The following is a 22,016-nucleotide window of genomic DNA, read 5'->3' as shown; positions in this document are numbered from 1 at the left end:
AGATTTGGAGTTTCAGAGTTTTGGAGGTTCACGGTTGTGGAGTTTCGGAATTTTTGAGTTTTGGAGTTTCGGAGTTTCGGAGTTTTGGAGTATTGAAGTTTTGGAATTTTGGAGTTTTGGAGTTTCGAATTTTCAGAGTTTCGGATTTTTGGAGTTTTGGAGTTTCAGAGAATTGGAGTTTTGGCGTTTTCGAGATTCGGAATCTTGGAGTTTCGGAATTTTGTAGTTTTGTAGTTTTGTAGCGTCGGAGTTTTGGAGTGTTGGAGTTTTGGAGCTTTGGAGCTTTGGAGTTTTGGAGTTTTTGTATTTTTGCACTTTTGGAGTTTTGGAGTTTCGGAGTTTCGGAGTTTTGGAGTTTCAGAGTTTTGGAGGTTCAGTGTTGTGGAGTTTCGGCATTTTTGAGTATTGGAGTTTCGGAGTTTCGGAGTTTTGGAGAATTGCAGTTTTGGAGTTTTGGAGTTTCGAATTTTCAGAGTTTCGGATTTTTGGAGTTTTGGAGTTTTGGAGTTTCGGAGTTTCGGAGTTTTGGAGTATTGCAGTTTTGGAGTTTTGGAGTTTTGGAGTTGCGAATTTTCAGAGTTTAGGATTTTTGGAGTTTTGGAGTTTTGGAGAATTGGACTTTTGGCGTTTTCGAGATTCGGAATCTTGGAGTTTCGGAATTTTGTAGTTTTGGAGTTTTGGAGTTTAGGAGTTTCGGACTTTCGGAGTTTTGGAGTTTCAGAGTTTTGGAGATTCAGGGTTGTGGAGTGTCGGAATTTTTGAGTTTTGGAGTTTCGGAGTTTCGGAGTTTTGGAGTTTTGCAGTTTTGGAGTTTTGGTGTTCTGGAGTTTTGGAGTTTCGAATTTTCAGAGTTTCAAATTTTTGGAGTTTTGGAGTTTCGGAGATTTGGAATTTCGGCGTTTTGGGGATTCGGGGTCTTGGAGTTTCGGAATTTTGTAGTTTTGTGGTTTTGGAGTGTCGGAGTTTCGGAGTGTTGGAGTTTTGGAGTTTTAGAGTTTGAGTTTTGGAGTTTTGAAATTTTTGAGTTTCGGATTTTTGGAGTTTGGAGTTTTTAAGTTTTGGATTTTTGAGTTTTGGATTTTTGGATTTTTGGAGTTTGGAGTTTTTAAGTTTTGGATTTTTGAGTTTTGGAGTTTTGGATTTTTGCACTTTTGGAGGTTTGGAGTTTTGGAGTTTTGGATTTTTGGAGCTTTGGAGGTATGGATTTTTGGATATTCAGGGTTTTGTTCCAGAATTTTGTAGTTTTGGAGTTTTGGAGTGTCGGAGTTTCGAATTATTGGAGTTTTCGTGTTTTGGAATTTTTGATTTTTGGAGGTATGGATTTTTGGAGTTTCGGAGTTGTGGAGATTCGGGTTTGTGGAGTTTTGGAGTTTTGGAGTTTTGGATTTTTGCACTTTTGGAGTTTTGGAGTTTCGGAGTTTTGGAGATTCAGGGTGGTGGAGTTTCGGAATTTTTGAGTTTTGGAGTTTCGGAGTTCCGGAGTTTCGGAGTTTCGGAGTTTTGGAGTTTTGCAGTTTCGGAGTTTTGGAGTTTTGGAGTTTCGGAGTTTCGGAGTTTTGGAGTTTCAGAGTTTTCGAGGTTCAGGGTTGTGGAGTTTCTGAATTTTTGAATTTTGGAGTTTCGGAGTTTCAGTGTTTTGCAGTTTTGGAGTTTCGAATTTACAGAGTTTCGGATTTTCGGAGTTTTGGAGTTTCGGAGATTTGGAATTTTGGCGTTTTGGAGATTCGGGGCATTGGAGTTTCGGAATTTTGCAGTTTTGTAGTTTTGGAGTTTCAGAGTTTCAGAGTTTCAGAGTTTCAGAGTTCTGGAGGTTCAGGGTTGTGGAGTTTCGGAATTTTTGAGTTTTGGAGTTTCGGAGTTTCGGAGTTTTGGAGTTTTGCGGTTTTGGAGTTTTGGAGTTTCGAATTTTCAGTTTCGGATTTTTGGAGTTTTGGAGTTTTCGAGATTTGGAGTTTCGGCGTTTTGGAGATTCGGAGTCTTGGAGTGTCGGAATTTTGTAGTTTTGTAGTTTTGGAGTGTCGGAGTTTTGGAGTGTTGGAGTTTTGGAGCTTTGGAGTTTTGGAGTTTTTGAGTTTTTTAGTTTTGGATTTTTGCACTTTTGGAGTTTTGGAGTTTCGGAGTTTCGGAGTTTTGGAGTTTCAGAGTTTTGGAGGTTCAGGGTTGTGGAGTTTCGGAATTTTTGAGTTTTGGAGTTTCGGAGTTTCGGAGTTTTGGAGAATTGCAGGTTTGGAATTTTTGTAGTTTCGAATTTTCAGAGTTTCGGATTTTGGAGTTTTGGAGTTTCGGAGTTTCGGAGTTTTGGAGTTTCAGACTTTTCGAGGTTCAGGGTTGTGGAATTTCGGAATTTTTGAGTTTGAGTTTCGGAGTTCCGGAGTTTCGGAGTTTTGGAGTTTTGCAGTTTCGGAGTTTCGGAGTTTTGGAGTTTCGGAGTTCTGGAGTTTCAGAGTTTTCGAGGTTCAGGGTTGTGGAGTTTCGGAATTTTTGAGTTTTGGAGTTTCGGAGTTTTGGAGTTTTGGTGTTTTGGAGTTTCGAATTTTCAGAGTTTCGGATTTTCAGAGTTTCGGATTTTTGGAGTTTAGGAGTTTCGGACTTTCGGAGTTTTGGAGTTTCAGAGTTTTGGAGATTCAGGGTTGTGGAGTGTCGGAATTTTTGAGTTTTGGAGTTTCGGAGTTTCGGAGTTTTGGAGTTTTGCAGTTTTGGAGTTTTGGTGTTCTGGAGTTTTGGAGTTTCGAATTTTCAGAGTTTCAAATTTTTGGAGTTTTGGAGCTTCGGAGATTTGGAATTTCGGCGTTTTGGGGATTCGGGGTCTTGGAGTTTCGGAATTTTGTAGTTTTGTGGTTTTGGAGTGTCGGAGTTTCGGAGTGTTGGAGTTTTGGAGTTTTAGAGTTTTAGAGTTTTGGAGTTTTGAAATTTTTGAGTTTCGGATTTTTGGAGTTTGGAGTTTTTAAGTTTTGGATTTTTGAGTTTTGGATTTTTGGATTTTTGGAGTTTGGAGTTTTTAAGTTTTGGATTTTTGAGTTTTGGAGTTTTGGATTTTTGCACTTTTGGAGGTTTGGAGTTTTGGAGTTTTGGATTTTTGGAGCTTTGGAGGTATGGATTTTTGGATATTCAGGGTTTTGTTCCAGAATTTTGTAGTTTTGGAGTTTTGGAGTGTCGGAGTTTCGAATTATTGGAGTTTTCGTGTTTTGGAATTTTTGATTTTTGGAGGTATGGATTTTTGGAGTTTCGGAGTTGTGGAGATTCGGGTTTGTGGAGTTTTGGAGTTTTGGAGTTTTGGATTTTTGCACTTTTGGAGTTTTGGAGTTTCGGAGTTTTGGAGATTCAGGGTTGTGGAGTTTCGGAATTTTTGAGTTTTGGAGTTTTGGAGTTTCGGAGTTCCGGAGTTTCGGAGTTTCGGAGTTTTGGAGTTTTGCAGTTTCGGAGTTTTGGAGTTTTGGAGTTTCGGAGTTTCGGAGTTTTGGAGTTTCAGAGTTTTCGAGGTTCAGGGTTGTGGAGTTTCTGAATTTTTGAATTTTGGAGTTTCGGAGTTTCAGTGTTTTGGAGTTTTGGAGTTTCGAATTTACAGAGTTTCGGATTTTCGGAGTTTTGGAGTTTCGGAGATTTGGAATTTTGGCGTTTTGGAGATTCGGGGCCTTGGAGTTTCGGAATTTTGCAGTTTTGTAGTTTTGGAGTGTCGGAGTTTCGGAGTTTCAGAGTTTCAGAGTTTCAGAGTTCTGGAGGTTCAGGGTTGTGGAGTTTCGGAATTTTTGAGTTTTGGAGTTTCGGAGTTTCGGAGTTTTGGAGTTTTGCGGTTTTGGAGTTTTGGAGTTTCGAATTTTCAGTTTCGGATTTTTGGAGTTTTGGAGTTTTCGAGATTTGGAGTTTCGGCGTTTTGGAGATTCGGAGTCTTGGAGTGTCGGAATTTTGTAGTTTTGTAGTTTTGGAGTGTCGGAGTTTTGGAGTGTTGGAGTTTTGGAGCTTTGGAGTTTTGGAGTTTTTGAGTTTTTTAGTTTTGGATTTTTGCACTTTTGGAGTCTTGGAGTTTCGGAGTTTCGGAGTTTTGGAGTTTCAGAGTTTTGGAGGTTCAGGGTTGTGTAGTTTCGGAATTTTTGAGTTTTGGAGTTTCGGAGTTTCGGAGTTTTGGAGAATTGCAGGTTTGGAATTTTTGTAGTTTCGAATTTTCAGAGTTTCGGATTTTGGAGTTTTGGAGTTTCGGAGTTTCGGAGTTTTGGAGTTTCAGACTTTTCGAGGTTCAGGGTTGTGGAATTTCGGAATTTTTGAGTTTTGGAGTTTCGGAGTTCCGGAGTTTCGGAGTTTTGGAGTTTTGCAGTTTCGGAGTTTCGGAGTTTTGGAGTTTTGGAGTTTCGGAGTTCTGGAGTTTCAGAGTTTTCGAGGTTCAGGGTTGTGGAGTTTCGGAATTTTTGAGTTTTGGAGTTTCGGAGTTTTGGAGTTTTGGTGTTTTGGAGTTTCGAATTTTCAGAGTTTCGGATTTTCAGAGTTTCGGATTTTTGGAGTTTTGGAGTTTCGGAGTTTCGGAGTTTTGGAGTTTCAGACTTTTCGAGGTTCAGGGTTGTGGAATTTCGGAATTTTTGAGTTTTGGAGTTTCGGAGTTCCGGAGTTTCGGAGTTTGGAGTTTTGCAGTTTCGGAGTTTTGGAGTTTTGGAGTTTCGGAGTTTTGGAGTTTCAGAGTTTTCGAGGTTCAGGGTTGTGGAGTTTCGGAATTTTTGAGTTTTGGAGTTTCGGAGTTTTGGAGTTTTGGTGTTTTGGAGTTTCGAATTTTCAGAGTTTCGGATTTTTGGAGTTTTGGAGTTCCGGACATTTGGAGTTTCAGAGTTTTGGAGGTTCAGGGTTGTGGAGTTTCGGAATTTTTGAGTTTTGGAGTTTCGGAGTTTCGGAGTTTTGGAGTTTTGCGGTTTTGGAGTTTTGGAGTTTCGAATTTTCAGTTTCGGATTTTTGGAGTTTTGGAGTTTTCGAGATTTGGAGTTTCGGCGTTTTGGAGATTCGGAGTCTTGGAGTGTCGGAATTTTGTAGTTTTGTAGTTTTGGAGTGTCGGAGTTTTGGAGTGTTGGAGTTTTGGAGCTTTGGAGTTTTGGAGTTTTTGAGTTTTTTAGTTTTGGATTTTTGCACTTTTGGAGTTTTGGAGTTTCGGAGTTTCGGAGTTTTGGAGTTTCAGAGTTTTGGAGGTTCAGGGTTGTGTAGTTTCGGAATTTTTGAGTTTTGGAGTTTCGGAGTTTCGGAGTTTTGGAGAATTGCAGGTTTGGAATTTTTGTAGTTTCGAATTTTCAGAGTTTCGGATTTTGGAGTTTTGGAGTTTCGGAGTTTCGGAGTTTTGGAGTTTCAGACTTTTCGAGGTTCAGGGTTGTGGAATTTCGGAATTTTTGAGTTTTGGAGTTTCGGAGTTCCGGAGTTTCGGAGTTTTGGAGTTTTGCAGTTTCGGAGTTTCGGAGTTTTGGAGTTTTGGAGTTTCGGAGTTCTGGAGTTTCAGAGTTTTCGAGGTTCAGGGTTGTGGAGTTTCGGAATTTTTGAGTTTTGGAGTTTCGGAGTTTTGGAGTTTTGGTGTTTTGGAGTTTCGAATTTTCAGAGTTTCGGATTTTCAGAGTTTCGGATTTTTGGAGTTTTGGAGTTTCGGAGTTTCGGAGTTTTGGAGTTTCAGACTTTTCGAGGTTCAGGGTTGTGGAATTTCGGAATTTTTGAGTTTTGGAGTTTCGGAGTTCCGGAGTTTCGGAGTTTGGAGTTTTGCAGTTTCGGAGTTTTGGAGTTTTGGAGTTTCGGAGTTTTGGAGTTTCAGAGTTTTCGAGGTTCAGGGTTGTGGAGTTTCGGAATTTTTGAGTTTTGGAGTTTCGGAGTTTTGGAGTTTTGGTGTTTTGGAGTTTCGAATTTTCAGAGTTTCGGATTTTTGGAGTTTTGGAGTTCCGGACATTTGGAGTTTCAGAGTTTTGGAGGTTCAGGGTTGTGGAGTTTCGGAATTTTTGAGTTTTGGAGTTTCGGAGTTTCGGAGTTTTGGAGTTTTGCGGTTTTGGAGTTTTGGAGTTTCGAATTTTCAGTTTCGGATTTTTGGAGTTTTGGAGTTTTCGAGATTTGGAGTTTCGGAGTTTTGGAGAATTGCAGGTTTGGAATTTTTGTAGTTTCGAATTTTCAGAGTTTCGGATTTTGGAGTTTTGGAGTTTCGGAGTTTCGGAGTTTTGGAGTTTCAGACTTTTCGAGGTTCAGGGTTGTGGAATTTCGGAATTTTTGAGTTTGAGTTTCGGAGTTCCGGAGTTTCGGAGTTTTGGAGTTTTGCAGTTTCGGAGTTTCGGAGTTTTGGAGTTTTGGAGTTTTGGAGCTTTGGAGTTTTGGAGTTTTTGAGTTTTTTAGTTTTGGATTTTTGCACTTTTGGAGTTTTGGAGTTTCGGAGTTTCGGAGTTTTGGAGTTTCAGAGTTTTGGAGGTTCAGGGTTGTGTAGTTTCGGAATTTTTGAGTTTTGGAGTTTCGGAGTTTTGGAGAATTGCAGGTTTGGAATTTTTGTAGTTTCGAATTTTCAGAGTTTCGGATTTTGGAGTTTTGGAGTTTCGGAGTTTCGGAGTTTTGGAGTTTCAGACTTTTCGAGGTTCAGGGTTGTGGAATTTCGGAATTTTTGAGTTTTGGAGTTTCGGAGTTCCGGAGTTTCGGAGTTTTGGAGTTTTGCAGTTTCGGAGTTTCGGAGTTTTGGAGTTTTGGAGTTTCGGAGTTCTGGAGTTTCAGAGTTTTCGAGGTTCAGGGTTGTGGAGTTTCGGAATTTTTGAGTTTTGGAGTTTCGGAGTTTTGGAGTTTTGGTGTTTTGGAGTTTCGAATTTTCAGAGTTTCGGATTTTCAGAGTTTCGGATTTTTGGAGTTTTGGAGTTTCGGAGTTTCGGAGTTTTGGAGTTTCAGACTTTTCGAGGTTCAGGGTTGTGGAATTTCGGAATTTTTGAGTTTTGGAGTTTCGGAGTTCCGGAGTTTCGGAGTTTGGAGTTTTGCAGTTTCGGAGTTTTGGAGTTTTGGAGTTTCGGAGTTTTGGAGTTTCAGAGTTTTCGAGGTTCAGGGTTGTGGAGTTTCGGAATTTTTGAGTTTTGGAGTTTCGGAGTTTTGGAGTTTTGGTGTTTTGGAGTTTCGAATTTTCAGAGTTTCGGATTTTTGGAGTTTTGGAGTTCCGGACATTTGGAGTTTCAGAGTTTTGGAGGTTCAGGGTTGTGGAGTTTCGGAATTTTTGAGTTTTGGAGTTTCGGAGTTTCGGAGTTTTGGAGTTTTGCGGTTTTGGAGTTTTGGAGTTTCGAATTTTCAGTTTCGGATTTTTGGAGTTTTGGAGTTTTCGAGATTTGGAGTTTCGGCGTTTTGGAGATTCGGAGTCTTGGAGTGTCGGAATTTTGTAGTTTTGTAGTTTTGGAGTGTCGGAGTTTTGGAGTGTTGGAGTTTTGGAGCTTTGGAGTTTTGGAGTTTTTGAGTTTTTTAGTTTTGGATTTTTGCACTTTTGGAGTTTTGGAGTTTCGGAGTTTCGGAGTTTTGGAGTTTCAGAGTTTTGGAGGTTCAGGGTTGTGTAGTTTCGGAATTTTTGAGTTTTGGAGTTTCGGAGTTTCGGAGTTTTGGAGAATTGCAGGTTTGGAATTTTTGTAGTTTCGAATTTTCAGAGTTTCGGATTTTGGAGTTTTGGAGTTTCGGAGTTTCGGAGTTTTGGAGTTTCAGACTTTTCGAGGTTCAGGGTTGTGGAATTTCGGAATTTTTGAGTTTTGGAGTTTCGGAGTTCCGGAGTTTCGGAGTTTTGGAGTTTTGCAGTTTCGGAGTTTCGGAGTTTTAGAGTTTTGGAGTTTCGGAGTTCTGGAGTTTCAGAGTTTTCGAGGTTCAGGGTTGTGGAGTTTCGGAATTTTTGAGTTTTGGAGTTTCGGAGTTTTGGAGTTTTGGTGTTTTGGAGTTTCGAATTTTCAGAGTTTCGGATTTTCAGAGTTTCGGATTTTTGGAGTTTTGGAGTTTCGGAGTTTCGGAGTTTTGGAGTTTCAGACTTTTCGAGGTTCAGGGTTGTGGAATTTCGGAATTTTTGAGTTTTGGAGTTTCGGAGTTCCGGAGTTTCGGAGTTTGGAGTTTTGCAGTTTCGGAGTTTTGGAGTTTTGGAGTTTTGGTGTTTTGGAGTTTCGAATTTTCAGAGTTTCGGATTTTTGGAGTTTTGGAGTTCCGGACATTTGGAGTTTCAGAGTTTTGGAGGTTCAGGGTTGTGGAGTTTCGGAATTTTTGAGTTTTGGAGTTTCGGAGTTTCGGAGTTTTGGAGTTTTGCGGTTTTGGAGTTTTGGAGTTTCGAATTTTCAGTTTCGGATTTTTGGAGTTTTGGAGTTTTCGAGATTTGGAGTTTCGGCGTTTTGGAGATTCGGAGTCTTGGAGTGTCGGAATTTTGTAGTTTTGTAGTTTTGGAGTGTCGGAGTTTTGGAGTGTTGGAGTTTTGGAGCTTTGGAGTTTTGGAGTTTTTGAGTTTTTTAGTTTTGGATTTTTGCACTTTTGGAGTTTTGGAGTTTCGGAGTTTTGGAGTTTCAGAGTTTTGGAGGTTCAGGGTTGTGTAGTTTCGGAATTTTTGAGTTTTGGAGTTTCGGAGTTTCGGAGTTTTGGAGAATTGCAGGTTTGGAATTTTTGTAGTTTCGAATTTTCAGAGTTTCGGATTTTGGAGTTTTGGAGTTTCGGAGTTTTGGAGTTTCAGACTTTTCGAGGTTCAGGGTTGTGGAATTTCGGAATTTTTGAGTTTTGGAGTTTCGGAGTTCCGGAGTTTCGGAGTTTTGGAGTTTTGCAGTTTCGGAGTTTCGGAGTTTTGGAGTTTTGGAGTTTCGGAGTTCTGGAGTTTCAGAGTTTTCGAGGTTCAGGGTTGTGGAGTTTCGGAATTTTTGAGTTTTGGAGTTTCGGAGTTTTGGAGTTTTGGTGTTTTGGAGTTTCGAATTTTCAGAGTTTCGGATTTTCAGAGTTTCGGATTTTTGGAGTTTTGGAGTTTCGGAGTTTCGGAGTTTTGGAGTTTCAGACTTTTCGAGGTTCAGGGTTGTGGAATTTCGGAATTTTTGAGTTTTGGAGTTTCGGAGTTCCGGAGTTTCGGAGTTTGGAGTTTTGCAGTTTCGGAGTTTTGGAGTTTTGGAGTTTCGGAGTTTTGGAGTTTCAGAGTTTTCGAGGTTCAGGGTTGTGGAGTTTCGGAATTTTTGAGTTTTGGAGTTTCGGAGTTTTGGAGTTTTGGTGTTTTGGAGTTTCGAATTTTCAGAGTTTCGGATTTTTGGAGTTTTGGAGTTCCGGACATTTGGAGTTTCAGAGTTTTGGAGGTTCAGGGTTGTGGAGTTTCGGAATTTTTGAGTTTTGGAGTTTCGGAGTTTCGGAGTTTTGGAGTTTTGCGGTTTTGGAGTTTTGGAGTTTCGAATTTTCAGTTTCGGATTTTTGGAGTTTTGGAGTTTTCGAGATTTGGAGTTTCGGCGTTTTGGAGATTCGGAGTCTTGGAGTGTCGGAATTTTGTAGTTTTGTAGTTTTGGAGTGTCGGAGTTTTGGAGTGTTGGAGTTTTGGAGCTTTGGAGTTTTGGAGATTTGAGTTTTTTAGTTTTGGATTTTTGCACTTTTGGAGTTTTGGAGTTTCGGAGTTTCGGAGTTTTAGAGTTTCAGAGTTTTGGAGGTTCAGGGTTGTGGAGTTCCGGAATTTTTGAGTTTTGGAGTTTCGGAGTTTCGGAGTTTTGGAGAATTGCAGGTTTGGAATTTTTGTAGTTTCGAATTTTCAGAGTTTCGGATTTTGGAGTTTTGGAGTTTCGGAGTTTCGGAGTTTTGGACTTTCAGACTTTTCGAGGTTCAGGGTTGTGGAATTTCGGAATTTTTGAGTTTGAGTTTCGGAGTTCCGGAGTTTCGGAGTTTTGGAGTTTTGCAGTTTCGGAGTTTCGGAGTTTTGGAGTTTTGGAGTTTCGGAGTTCTGGAATTTCAGAGTTTTCGAGGTTCAGGGTTGTGGAGTTTCGGAATTTTTGAGTTTTGGAGTTTCGGAGTTTTGGAGTTTTGGTGTTTTGGAGTTTCGAATTTTCAGAGTTTCGGATTTTCAGAGTTTCGGATTTTTGGAGTTTTGGAGTTTCGGAGTTTCGGAGTTTTGGAGTTTCAGACTTTTCGAGGTTCAGGGTTGTGGAATTTCGGAATTTTTGAGTTTTGGAGTTTCGGAGTTCCGGAGTTTCGGAGTTTGGAGTTTTGCAGTTTCGGAGTTTTGGAGTTTTGGAGTTTCGGAGTTTTGGAGTTTCAGAGTTTTCGAGGTTCAGGGTTGTGGAGTTTCGGAATTTTTGAGTTTTGGAGTTTCGGAGTTTTGGAGTTTTGGTGTTTTGGAGTTTCGAATTTTCAGAGTTTCGGATTTTTGGAGTTTTGGAGTTCCGGAGATTTGGAGTTTCAGAGTTTTGGAGGTTCACGGTTGTGGAGTTTCGGAATTTTTGAGTTTTGGAGTTTCGGAGTTTCGGAGTTTTGGAGTATTGAAGTTTTGGAATTTTGGAGTTTTGGAGTTTCGAATTTTCAGTTTCGGATTTTTGGAGTTTTGGAGTTTCAGAGAATTGGAGTTTTGGCGTTTTCGAGATTCGGAATCTTGGAGTTTCGGAATTTTGTAGTTTTGTAGTTTTGTAGCGTCGGAGTTTTGGAGTGTTGGAGTTTTGGAGCTTTGGAGCTTTGGAGTTTTGGAGTTTTTGTATTTTTGCACTTTTGGAGTTTTGGAGTTTCGGAGTTTCGGAGTTTTGGAGTTTCAGAGTTTTGGAGGTTCAGTGTTGTGGAGTTTCGGCATTTTTGAGTATTGGAGTTTCGGAGTTTCGGAGTTTTGGAGAATTGCAGTTTTGGAGTTTTGGAGTTTCGAATTTTCAGAGTTTCGGATTTTTGGAGTTTTGGAGTTTTGGAGTTTCGGAGTTTCGGAGTTTTGGAGTATTGCAGTTTTGGAGTTTTGGAGTTTTGGAGTTGCGAATTTTCAGAGTTTAGGATTTTTGGAGTTTTGGAGTTTTGGAGAATTGGACTTTTGGCGTTTTCGAGATTCGGAATCTTGGAGTTTCGGAATTTTGTAGTTTTGGAGTTTTGGAGTTTAGGAGTTTCGGACTTTCGGAGTTTTGGAGTTTCAGAGTTTTGGAGATTCAGGGTTGTGGAGTGTCGGAATTTTTGAGTTTGAGTTTCGGAGTTCCGGAGTTTCGGAGTTTTGGAGTTTTGCAGTTTCGGAGTTTCGGAGTTTTGGAGTTTCGGAGTTCTGGAGTTTCAGAGTTTTCGAGGTTCAGGGTTGTGGAGTTTCGGAATTTTTGAGTTTTGGAGTTTCGGAGTTTTGGAGTTTTGGTGTTTTGGAGTTTCGAATTTTCAGAGTTTCGGATTTTCAGAGTTTCGGATTTTTGGAGTTTAGGAGTTTCGGACTTTCGGAGTTTTGGAGTTTCAGAGTTTTGGAGATTCAGGGTTGTGGAGTGTCGGAATTTTTGAGTTTTGGAGTTTCGGAGTTTCGGAGTTTTGGAGTTTTGCAGTTTTGGAGTTTTGGTGTTCTGGAGTTTTGGAGTTTCGAATTTTCAGAGTTTCAAATTTTTGGAGTTTTGGAGCTTCGGAGATTTGGAATTTCGGCGTTTTGGGGATTCGGGGTCTTGGAGTTTCGGAATTTTGTAGTTTTGTGGTTTTGGAGTGTCGGAGTTTCGGAGTGTTGGAGTTTTGGAGTTTTAGAGTTTTAGAGTTTTGGAGTTTTGAAATTTTTGAGTTTCGGATTTTTGGAGTTTGGAGTTTTTAAGTTTTGGATTTTTGAGTTTTGGATTTTTGGATTTTTGGAGTTTGGAGTTTTTAAGTTTTGGATTTTTGAGTTTTGGAGTTTTGGATTTTTGCACTTTTGGAGGTTTGGAGTTTTGGAGTTTTGGATTTTTGGAGCTTTGGAGGTATGGATTTTTGGATATTCAGGGTTTTGTTCCAGAATTTTGTAGTTTTGGAGTTTTGGAGTGTCGGAGTTTCGAATTATTGGAGTTTTCGTGTTTTGGAATTTTTGATTTTTGGAGGTATGGATTTTTGGAGTTTCGGAGTTGTGGAGATTCGGGTTTGTGGAGTTTTGGAGTTTTGGAGTTTTGGATTTTTGCACTTTTGGAGTTTTGGAGTTTCGGAGTTTTGGAGATTCAGGGTTGTGGAGTTTCGGAATTTTTGAGTTTTGGAGTTTTGGAGTTTCGGAGTTCCGGAGTTTCGGAGTTTCGGAGTTTTGGAGTTTTGCAGTTTCGGAGTTTTGGAGTTTTGGAGTTTCGGAGTTTCGGAGTTTTGGAGTTTCAGAGTTTTCGAGGTTCAGGGTTGTGGAGTTTCTGAATTTTTGAATTTTGGAGTTTCGGAGTTTCAGTGTTTTGGAGTTTTGGAGTTTCGAATTTACAGAGTTTCGGATTTTCGGAGTTTTGGAGTTTCGGAGATTTGGAATTTTGGCGTTTTGGAGATTCGGGGCCTTGGAGTTTCGGAATTTTGCAGTTTTGTAGTTTTGGAGTGTCGGAGTTTCGGAGTTTCAGAGTTTCAGAGTTTCAGAGTTCTGGAGGTTCAGGGTTGTGGAGTTTCGGAATTTTTGAGTTTTGGAGTTTCGGAGTTTCGGAGTTTTGGAGTTTTGCGGTTTTGGAGTTTTGGAGTTTCGAATTTTCAGTTTCGGATTTTTGGAGTTTTGGAGTTTTCGAGATTTGGAGTTTCGGCGTTTTGGAGATTCGGAGTCTTGGAGTGTCGGAATTTTGTAGTTTTGTAGTTTTGGAGTGTCGGAGTTTTGGAGTGTTGGAGTTTTGGAGCTTTGGAGTTTTGGAGTTTTTGAGTTTTTTAGTTTTGGATTTTTGCACTTTTGGAGTCTTGGAGTTTCGGAGTTTCGGAGTTTTGGAGTTTCAGAGTTTTGGAGGTTCAGGGTTGTGTAGTTTCGGAATTTTTGAGTTTTGGAGTTTCGGAGTTTCGGAGTTTTGGAGAATTGCAGGTTTGGAATTTTTGTAGTTTCGAATTTTCAGAGTTTCGGATTTTGGAGTTTTGGAGTTTCGGAGTTTCGGAGTTTTGGAGTTTCAGACTTTTCGAGGTTCAGGGTTGTGGAATTTCGGAATTTTTGAGTTTTGGAGTTTCGGAGTTCCGGAGTTTCGGAGTTTTGGAGTTTTGCAGTTTCGGAGTTTCGGAGTTTTGGAGTTTTGGAGTTTCGGAGTTCTGGAGTTTCAGAGTTTTCGAGGTTCAGGGTTGTGGAGTTTCGGAATTTTTGAGTTTTGGAGTTTCGGAGTTTTGGAGTTTTGGTGTTTTGGAGTTTCGAATTTTCAGAGTTTCGGATTTTCAGAGTTTCGGATTTTTGGAGTTTTGGAGTTTCGGAGTTTCGGAGTTTTGGAGTTTCAGACTTTTCGAGGTTCAGGGTTGTGGAATTTCGGAATTTTTGAGTTTTGGAGTTTCGGAGTTCCGGAGTTTCGGAGTTTGGAGTTTTGCAGTTTCGGAGTTTTGGAGTTTTGGAGTTTCGGAGTTTTGGAGTTTCAGAGTTTTCGAGGTTCAGGGTTGTGGAGTTTCGGAATTTTTGAGTTTTGGAGTTTCGGAGTTTTGGAGTTTTGGTGTTTTGGAGTTTCGAATTTTCAGAGTTTCGGATTTTTGGAGTTTTGGAGTTCCGGACATTTGGAGTTTCAGAGTTTTGGAGGTTCAGGGTTGTGGAGTTTCGGAATTTTTGAGTTTTGGAGTTTCGGAGTTTCGGAGTTTTGGAGTTTTGCGGTTTTGGAGTTTTGGAGTTTCGAATTTTCAGTTTCGGATTTTTGGAGTTTTGGAGTTTTCGAGATTTGGAGTTTCGGCGTTTTGGAGATTCGGAGTCTTGGAGTGTCGGAATTTTGTAGTTTTGTAGTTTTGGAGTGTCGGAGTTTTGGAGTGTTGGAGTTTTGGAGCTTTGGAGTTTTGGAGTTTTTGAGTTTTTTAGTTTTGGATTTTTGCACTTTTGGAGTTTTGGAGTTTCGGAGTTTCGGAGTTTTGGAGTTTCAGAGTTTTGGAGGTTCAGGGTTGTGTAGTTTCGGAATTTTTGAGTTTTGGAGTTTCGGAGTTTCGGAGTTTTGGAGAATTGCAGGTTTGGAATTTTTGTAGTTTCGAATTTTCAGAGTTTCGGATTTTGGAGTTTTGGAGTTTCGGAGTTTCGGAGTTTTGGAGTTTCAGACTTTTCGAGGTTCAGGGTTGTGGAATTTCGGAATTTTTGAGTTTTGGAGTTTCGGAGTTCCGGAGTTTCGGAGTTTTGGAGTTTTGCAGTTTCGGAGTTTCGGAGTTTTGGAGTTTTGGAGTTTCGGAGTTCTGGAGTTTCAGAGTTTTCGAGGTTCAGGGTTGTGGAGTTTCGGAATTTTTGAGTTTTGGAGTTTCGGAGTTTTGGAGTTTTGGTGTTTTGGAGTTTCGAATTTTCAGAGTTTCGGATTTTCAGAGTTTCGGATTTTTGGAGTTTTGGAGTTTCGGAGTTTCGGAGTTTTGGAGTTTCAGACTTTTCGAGGTTCAGGGTTGTGGAATTTCGGAATTTTTGAGTTTTGGAGTTTCGGAGTTCCGGAGTTTCGGAGTTTGGAGTTTTGCAGTTTCGGAGTTTTGGAGTTTTGGAGTTTCGGAGTTTTGGAGTTTCAGAGTTTTCGAGGTTCAGGGTTGTGGAGTTTCGGAATTTTTGAGTTTTGGAGTTTCGGAGTTTTGGAGTTTTGGTGTTTTGGAGTTTCGAATTTTCAGAGTTTCGGATTTTTGGAGTTTTGGAGTTCCGGACATTTGGAGTTTCAGAGTTTTGGAGGTTCAGGGTTGTGGAGTTTCGGAATTTTTGAGTTTTGGAGTTTCGGAGTTTCGGAGTTTTGGAGTTTTGCGGTTTTGGAGTTTTGGAGTTTCGAATTTTCAGTTTCGGATTTTTGGAGTTTTGGAGTTTTCGAGATTTGGAGTTTCGGCGTTTTGGAGATTCGGAGTCTTGGAGTGTCGGAATTTTGTAGTTTTGTAGTTTTGGAGTGTCGGAGTTTTGGAGTGTTGGAGTTTTGGAGCTTTGGAGTTTTGGAGTTTTTGAGTTTTTTAGTTTTGGATTTTTGCACTTTTGGAGTTTTGGAGTTTCGGAGTTTTGGAGTTTCAGAGTTTTGGAGGTTCAGGGTTGTGTAGTTTCGGAATTTTTGAGTTTTGGAGTTTCGGAGTTTCGGAGTTTTGGAGAATTGCAGCTTTGGAATTTTTGTAGTTTCGAATTTTCAGAGTTTCGGATTTTGGAGTTTTGGAGTTTCGGAGTTTTGGAGTTTCAGACTTTTCGAGGTTCAGGGTTGTGGAATTTCGGAATTTTTGAGTTTTGGAGTTTCGGAGTTCCGGAGTTTCGGAGTTTTGGAGTTTTGCAGTTTCGGAGTTTCGGAGTTTTGGAGTTTTGGAGTTTCGGAGTTCTGGAGTTTCAGAGTTTTCGAGGTTCAGGGTTGTGGAGTTTCGGAATTTTTGAGTTTTGGAGATTCGGAGTTTTGGAGTTTTGGTGTTTTGGAGTTTCGAATTTTCAGAGTTTCGGATTTTCAGAGTTTCGGATTTTTGGAGTTTTGGAGTTTCGGAGTTTCGGAGTTTTGGAGTTTCAGACTTTTCGAGGTTCAGGGTTGTGGAATTTCGGAATTTTTGAGTTTTGGAGTTTCGGAGTTCCGGAGTTTCGGAGTTTGGAGTTTTGCAGTTTCGGAGTTTTGGAGTTTTGGAGTTTCGGAGTTTTGGAGTTTCAGAGTTTTCGAGGTTCAGGGTTGTGGAGTTTCGGAATTTTTGAGTTTTGGAGTTTCGGAGTTTTGGAGTTTTGGTGTTTTGGAGTTTCGAATTTTCAGAGTTTCGGATTTTTGGAGTTTTGGAGTTCCGGACATTTGGAGTTTCAGAGTTTTGGAGGTTCAGGGTTGTGGAGTTTCGGAATTTTTGAGTTTTGGAGTTTCGGAGTTTCGGAGTTTTGGAGTTTTGCGGTTTTGGAGTTTTGGAGTTTCGAATTTTCAGTTTCGGATTTTTGGAGTTTTGGAGTTTTCTAGATTTGGAGTTTCGGCGTTTTGGAGATTCGGAGTCTTGGAGTGTCGGAATTTTGTAGTTTTGTAGTTTTGGAGTGTCGGAGTTTTGGAGTGTTGGAGTTTTGGAGCTTTGGAGTTTTGGAGATTTGAGTTTTTTAGTTTTGGATTTTTGCACTTTTGGAGTTTTGGAGTTTCGGAGTTTCGGAGTTTTAGAGTTTCAGAGTTTTGGAGGTTCAGGGTTGTGGAGTTCCGGAATTTTTGAGTTTTGGAGTTTCGGAGTTTCGGAGTTTTGGAGAATTGCAGGTTTGGAATTTTTGTAGTTTCGAATTTTCAGAGTTTCGGATTTTGGAGTTTTGGAGTTTCGGAGTTTCGGAGTTTTGGAGTTTCAGACTTTTCGAGGTTCAGGGTTGTGGAATTTCGGAATTTTTGAGTTTGAGTTTCGGAGTTCCGGAGTTTCGGAGTTTTGGAGTTTTGCAGTTTCGGAGTTTCGGAGTTTTGGAGTTTTGGAGTTTTGGAGCTTTGGAGTTTTGGAGTTTTTGAGTTTTTTAGTTTTGGATTTTTGCACTTTTGGAGTTTTGGAGTTTCGGAGTTTCGGAGTTTTGGAGTTTCAGAGTTTTGGAGGTTCAGGGTTGTGTAGTTTCGGAATTTTTGAGTTTTGGAGTTTCGGAGTTTTGGAGAATTGCAGGTTTGGAATTTTTGTAGTTTCGAATTTTCAGAGTTTCGGATTTTGGAGTTTTGGAGTTTCGGAGTTTCGGAGTTTTGGAGTTTCAGACTTTTCGAGGTTCAGGGTTGTGGAATTTCGGAATTTTTGAGTTTTGGAGTTTCGGAGTTCCGGAGTTTCGGAGTTTTGGAGTTTTGCAGTTTCGGAGTTTCGGAGTTTTGGAGTTTTGGAGTTTCGGAGTTCTGGAGTTTCAGAGTTTTCGAGGTTCAGGGTTGTGGAGTTTCGGAATTTTTGAGTTTTGGAGTTTCGGAGTTTTGGAGTTTTGGTGTTTTGGAGTTTCGAATTTTCAGAGTTTCGGATTTTCAGAGTTTCGGATTTTTGGAGTTTTGGAGTTTCGGAGTTTCGGAGTTTTGGAGTTTCAGACTTTTCGAGGTTCAGGGTTGTGGAATTTCGGAATTTTTGAGTTTTGGAGTTTCGGAGTTCCGGAGTTTCGGAGTTTGGAGTTTTGCAGTTTCGGAGTTTTGGAGTTTTGGAGTTTCGGAGTTTTGGAGTTTCAGAGTTTTCGAGGTTCAGGGTTGTGGAGTTTCGGAATTTTTGAGTTTTGGAGTTTCGGAGTTTTGGAGTTTTGGTGTTTTGGAGTTTCGAATTTTCAGAGTTTCGGATTTTTGGAGTTTTGGAGTTCCGGACATTTGGAGTTTCAGAGTTTTGGAGGTTCAGGGTTGTGGAGTTTCGGAATTTTTGAGTTTTGGAGTTTCGGAGTTTCGGAGTTTTGGAGTTTTGCGGTTTTGGAGTTTTGGAGTTTCGAATTTTCAGTTTCGGATTTTTGGAGTTTTGGAGTTTTCGAGATTTGGAGTTTCGGCGTTTTGGAGATTCGGAGTCTTGGAGTGTCGGAATTTTGTAGTTTTGTAGTTTTGGAGTGTCGGAGTTTTGGAGTGTTGGAGTTTTGGAGCTTTGGAGTTTTGGAGTTTTTGAGTTTTTTAGTTTTGGATTTTTGCACTTTTGGAGTTTTGGAGTTTCGGAGTTTCGGAGTTTTGGAGTTTCAGAGTTTTGGAGGTTCAGGGTTGTGTAGTTTCGGAATTTTTGAGTTTTGGAGTTTCGGAGTTTCGGAGTTTTGGAGAATTGCAGGTTTGGAATTTTTGTAGTTTCGAATTTTCAGAGTTTCGGATTTTGGAGTTTTGGAGTTTCGGAGTTTCGGAGTTTTGGAGTTTCAGACTTTTCGAGGTTCAGGGTTGTGGAATTTCGGAATTTTTGAGTTTTGGAGTTTCGGAGTTCCGGAGTTTCGGAGTTTTGGAGTTTTGCAGTTTCGGAGTTTCGGAGTTTTGGAGTTTTGGAGTTTCGGAGTTCTGGAGTTTCAGAGTTTTCGAGGTTCAGGGTTGTGGAGTTTCGGAATTTTTGAGTTTTGGAGTTTCGGAGTTTTGGAGTTTTGGTGTTTTGGAGTTTCGAATTTTCAGAGTTTCGGATTTTCAGAGTTTCGGATTTTTGGAGTTTTGGAGTTTCGGAGTTTCGGAGTTTTGGAGTTTCAGACTTTTCGAGGTTCAGGGTTGTGGAATTTCGGAATTTTTGAGTTTTGGAGTTTCGGAGTTCCGGAGTTTCGGAGTTTGGAGTTTTGCAGTTTCGGAGTTTTGGAGTTTTGGAGTTTTGGTGTTTTGGAGTTTCGAATTTTCAGAGTTTCGGATTTTTGGAGTTTTGGAGTTCCGGACATTTGGAGTTTCAGAGTTTTGGAGGTTCAGGGTTGTGGAGTTTCGGAATTTTTGAGTTTTGGAGTTTCGGAGTTTCGGAGTTTTGGAGTTTTGCGGTTTTGGAGTTTTGGAGTTTCGAATTTTCAGTTTCGGATTTTTGGAGTTTTGGAGTTTTCGAGATTTGGAGTTTCGGCGTTTTGGAGATTCGGAGTCTTGGAGTGTCGGAATTTTGTAGTTTTGTAGTTTTGGAGTGTCGGAGTTTTGGAGTGTTGGAGTTTTGGAGCTTTGGAGTTTTGGAGTTTTTGAGTTTTTTAGTTTTGGATTTTTGCACTTTTGGAGTTTTGGAGTTTCGGAGTTTTGGAGTTTCAGAGTTTTGGAGGTTCAGGGTTGTGTAGTTTCGGAATTTTTGAGTTTTGGAGTTTCGGAGTTTCGGAGTTTTGGAGAATTGCAGGTTTGGAATTTTTGTAGTTTCGAATTTTCAGAGTTTCGGATTTTGGAGTTTTGGAGTTTCGGAGTTTTGGAGTTTCAGACTTTTCGAGGTTCAGGGTTGTGGAATTTCGGAATTTTTGAGTTTTGGAGTTTCGGAGTTCCGGAGTTTCGGAGTTTTGGAGTTTTGCAGTTTCGGAGTTTCGGAGTTTTGGAGTTTTGGAGTTTCGGAGTTCTGGAGTTTCAGAGTTTTCGAGGTTCAGGGTTGTGGAGTTTCGGAATTTTTGAGTTTTGGAGTTTCGGAGTTTTGGAGTTTTGGTGTTTTGGAGTTTCGAATTTTCAGAGTTTCGGATTTTCAGAGTTTCGGATTTTTGGAGTTTTGGAGTTTCGGAGTTTCGGAGTTTTGGAGTTTCAGACTTTTCGAGGTTCAGGGTTGTGGAATTTCGGAATTTTTGAGTTTTGGAGTTTCGGAGTTCCGGAGTTTCGGAGTTTGGAGTTTTGCAGTTTCGGAGTTTTGGAGTTTTGGAGTTTCGGAGTTTTGGAGTTTCAGAGTTTTCGAGGTTCAGGGTTGTGGAGTTTCGGAATTTTTGAGTTTTGGAGTTTCGGAGTTTTGGAGTTTTGGTGTTTTGGAGTTTCGAATTTTCAGAGTTTCGGATTTTTGGAGTTTTGGAGTTCCGGACATTTGGAGTTTCAGAGTTTTGGAGGTTCAGGGTTGTGGAGTTTCGGAATTTTTGAGTTTTGGAGTTTCGGAGTTTCGGAGTTTTGGAGTTTTGCGGTTTTGGAGTTTTGGAGTTTCGAATTTTCAGTTTCGGATTTTTGGAGTTTTGGAGTTTTCGAGATTTGGAGTTTCGGCGTTTTGGAGATTCGGAGTCTTGGAGTGTCGGAATTTTGTAGTTTTGTAGTTTTGGAGTGTCGGAGTTTTGGAGTGTTGGAGTTTTGGAGCTTTGGAGTTTTGGAGATTTGAGTTTTTTAGTTTTGGATTTTTGCACTTTTGGAGTTTTGGAGTTTCGGAGTTTCGGAGTTTTAGAGTTTCAGAGTTTTGGAGGTTCAGGGTTGTGGAGTTCCGGAATTTTTGAGTTTTGGAGTTTCGGAGTTTCGGAGTTTTGGAGAATTGCAGGTTTGGAATTTTTGTAGTTTCGAATTTTCAGAGTTTCGGATTTTGGAGTTTTGGAGTTTCGGAGTTTCGGAGTTTTGGACTTTCAGACTTTTCGAGGTTCAGGGTTGTGGAATTTCGGAATTTTTGAGTTTGAGTTTCGGAGTTCCGGAGTTTCGGAGTTTTGGAGTTTTGCAGTTTCGGAGTTTCGGAGTTTTGGAGTTTTGGAGTTTCGGAGTTCTGGAGTTTCAGAGTTTTCGAGGTTCAGGGTTGTGGAGTTTCGGAATTTTTGAGTTTTGGAGTTTCGGAGTTTTGGAGTTTTGGTGTTTTGGAGTTTCGAATTTTCAGAGTTTCGGATTTTCAGAGTTTCGGATTTTTGGAGTTTTGGAGTTTCGGAGTTTCGGAGTTTTGGAGTTTCAGACTTTTCGAGGTTCAGGGTTGTGGAATTTCGGAATTTTTGAGTTTTGGAGTTTCGGAGTTCCGGAGTTTCGGAGTTTGGAGTTTTGCAGTTTCGGAGTTTTGGAGTTTTGGAGTTTCGGAGTTTTGGAGTTTCAGAGTTTTCGAGGTTCAGGGTTGTGGAGTTTCGGAATTTTTGAGTTTTGGAGTTTCGGAGTTTTGGAGTTTTGGTGTTTTGGAGTTTCGAATTTTCAGAGTTTCGGATTTTTGGAGTTTTGGAGTTCCGGAGATTTGGAGTTTCAGAGTTTTGGAGGTTCACGGTTGTGGAGTTTCGGAATTTTTGAGTTTTGGAGTTTCGGAGTTTCGGAGTTTTGGAGTATTGAAGTTTTGGAATTTTGGAGTTTTGGAGTTTCGAATTTTCAGTTTCGGATTTTTGGAGTTTTGGAGTTTCAGAGAATTGGAGTTTTGGCGTTTTCGAGATTCGGAATCTTGGAGTTTCGGAATTTTGTAGTTTTGTAGTTTTGTAGCGTCGGAGTTTTGGAGTGTTGGAGTTTTGGAGCTTTGGAGCTTTGGAGTTTTGGAGTTTTTGTATTTTTGCACTTTTGGAGTTTTGGAGTTTCGGAGTTTCGGAGTTTTGGAGTTTCAGAGTTTTGGAGGTTCAGTGTTGTGGAGTTTCGGCATTTTTGAGTATTGGAGTTTCGGAGTTTCGGAGTTTTGGAGAATTGCAGTTTTGGAGTTTTGGAGTTTCGAATTTTCAGAGTTTCGGATTTTTGGAGTTTTGGAGTTTTGGAGTTTCGGAGTTTCGGAGTTTTGGAGTATTGCAGTTTTGGAGTTTTGGAGTTTTGGAGTTGCGAATTTTCAGAGTTTAGGATTTTTGGAGTTTTGGAGTTTTGGAGAATTGGACTTTTGGCGTTTTCGAGATTCGGAATCTTGGAGTTTCGGAATTTTGTAGTTTTGGAGTTTTGGAGTTTAGGAGTTTCGGACTTTCGGAGTTTTGGAGTTTCAGAGTTTTGGAGATTCAGGGTTGTGGAGTGTCGGAATTTTTGAGTTTTGGAGTTTCGGAGTTTCGGAGTTTTGGAGTTTTGCAGTTTTGGAGTTTTGGTGTTCTGGAGTTTTGGAGTTTCGAATTTTCAGAGTTTCAAATTTTTGGAGTTTTGGAGTTTCGGAGATTTGGAATTTCGGCGTTTTGGGGATTCGGGGTCTTGGAGTTTCGGAATTTTGTAGTTTTGTGGTTTTGGAGTGTCGGAGTTTCGGAGTGTTGGAGTTTTGGAGTTTTAGAGTTTTAAAGTTTTGGAGTTTTGAAATTTTTGAGTTTCGGATTTTTGGAGTTTGGAGTTTTTAAGTTTTGGATTTTTGAGTTTTGGATTTTTGGATTTTTGGAGTTTGGAGTTTTTAAGTTTTGGATTTTTGAGTTTTGGAGTTTTGGATTTTTGCACTTTTGGAGGTTTGGAGTTTTGGAGTTTTGGATTTTTGGAGCTTTGGAGGTATGGATTTTTGGATATTCAGGGTTTTGTTCCAGAATTTTGTAGTTTTGGAGTTTTGGAGTGTCGGAGTTTCGAATTATTGGAGTTTTCGTGTTTTGGAATTTTTGATTTTTGGAGGTATGGATTTTTGGAGTTTCGGAGTTGTGGAGATTCGGGTTTGTGGAGTTTTGGAGTTTTGGAGTTTTGGATTTTTGCACTTTTGGAGTTTTGGAGTTTCGGAGTTTTGGAGATTCAGGGTTGTGGAGTTTCGGAATTTTTGAGTTTTGGAGTTTCGGAGTTCCGGAGTTTCGGAGTTTCGGAGTTTTGGAGTTTTGCAGTTTCGGAGTTTTGGAGTTTTGGAGTTTCGGAGTTTCGGAGTTTTGGAGTTTCAGAGTTTTCGAGGTTCAGGGTTGTGGAGTTTCTGAATTTTTGAATTTTGGAGTTTCG

This window comes from Amblyomma mixtum, chromosome 1 (assembly GCF_055824585.1).
Source record: "Amblyomma mixtum isolate Tamu chromosome 1, ASM5582458v1, whole genome shotgun sequence".
NCBI classification, from domain to species: domain Eukaryota; kingdom Metazoa; phylum Arthropoda; class Arachnida; order Ixodida; family Ixodidae; genus Amblyomma; species Amblyomma mixtum.
The sequence above is the reverse complement of the archived record's forward strand: the minus strand, read 5'-3'. Positions refer to the sequence as shown.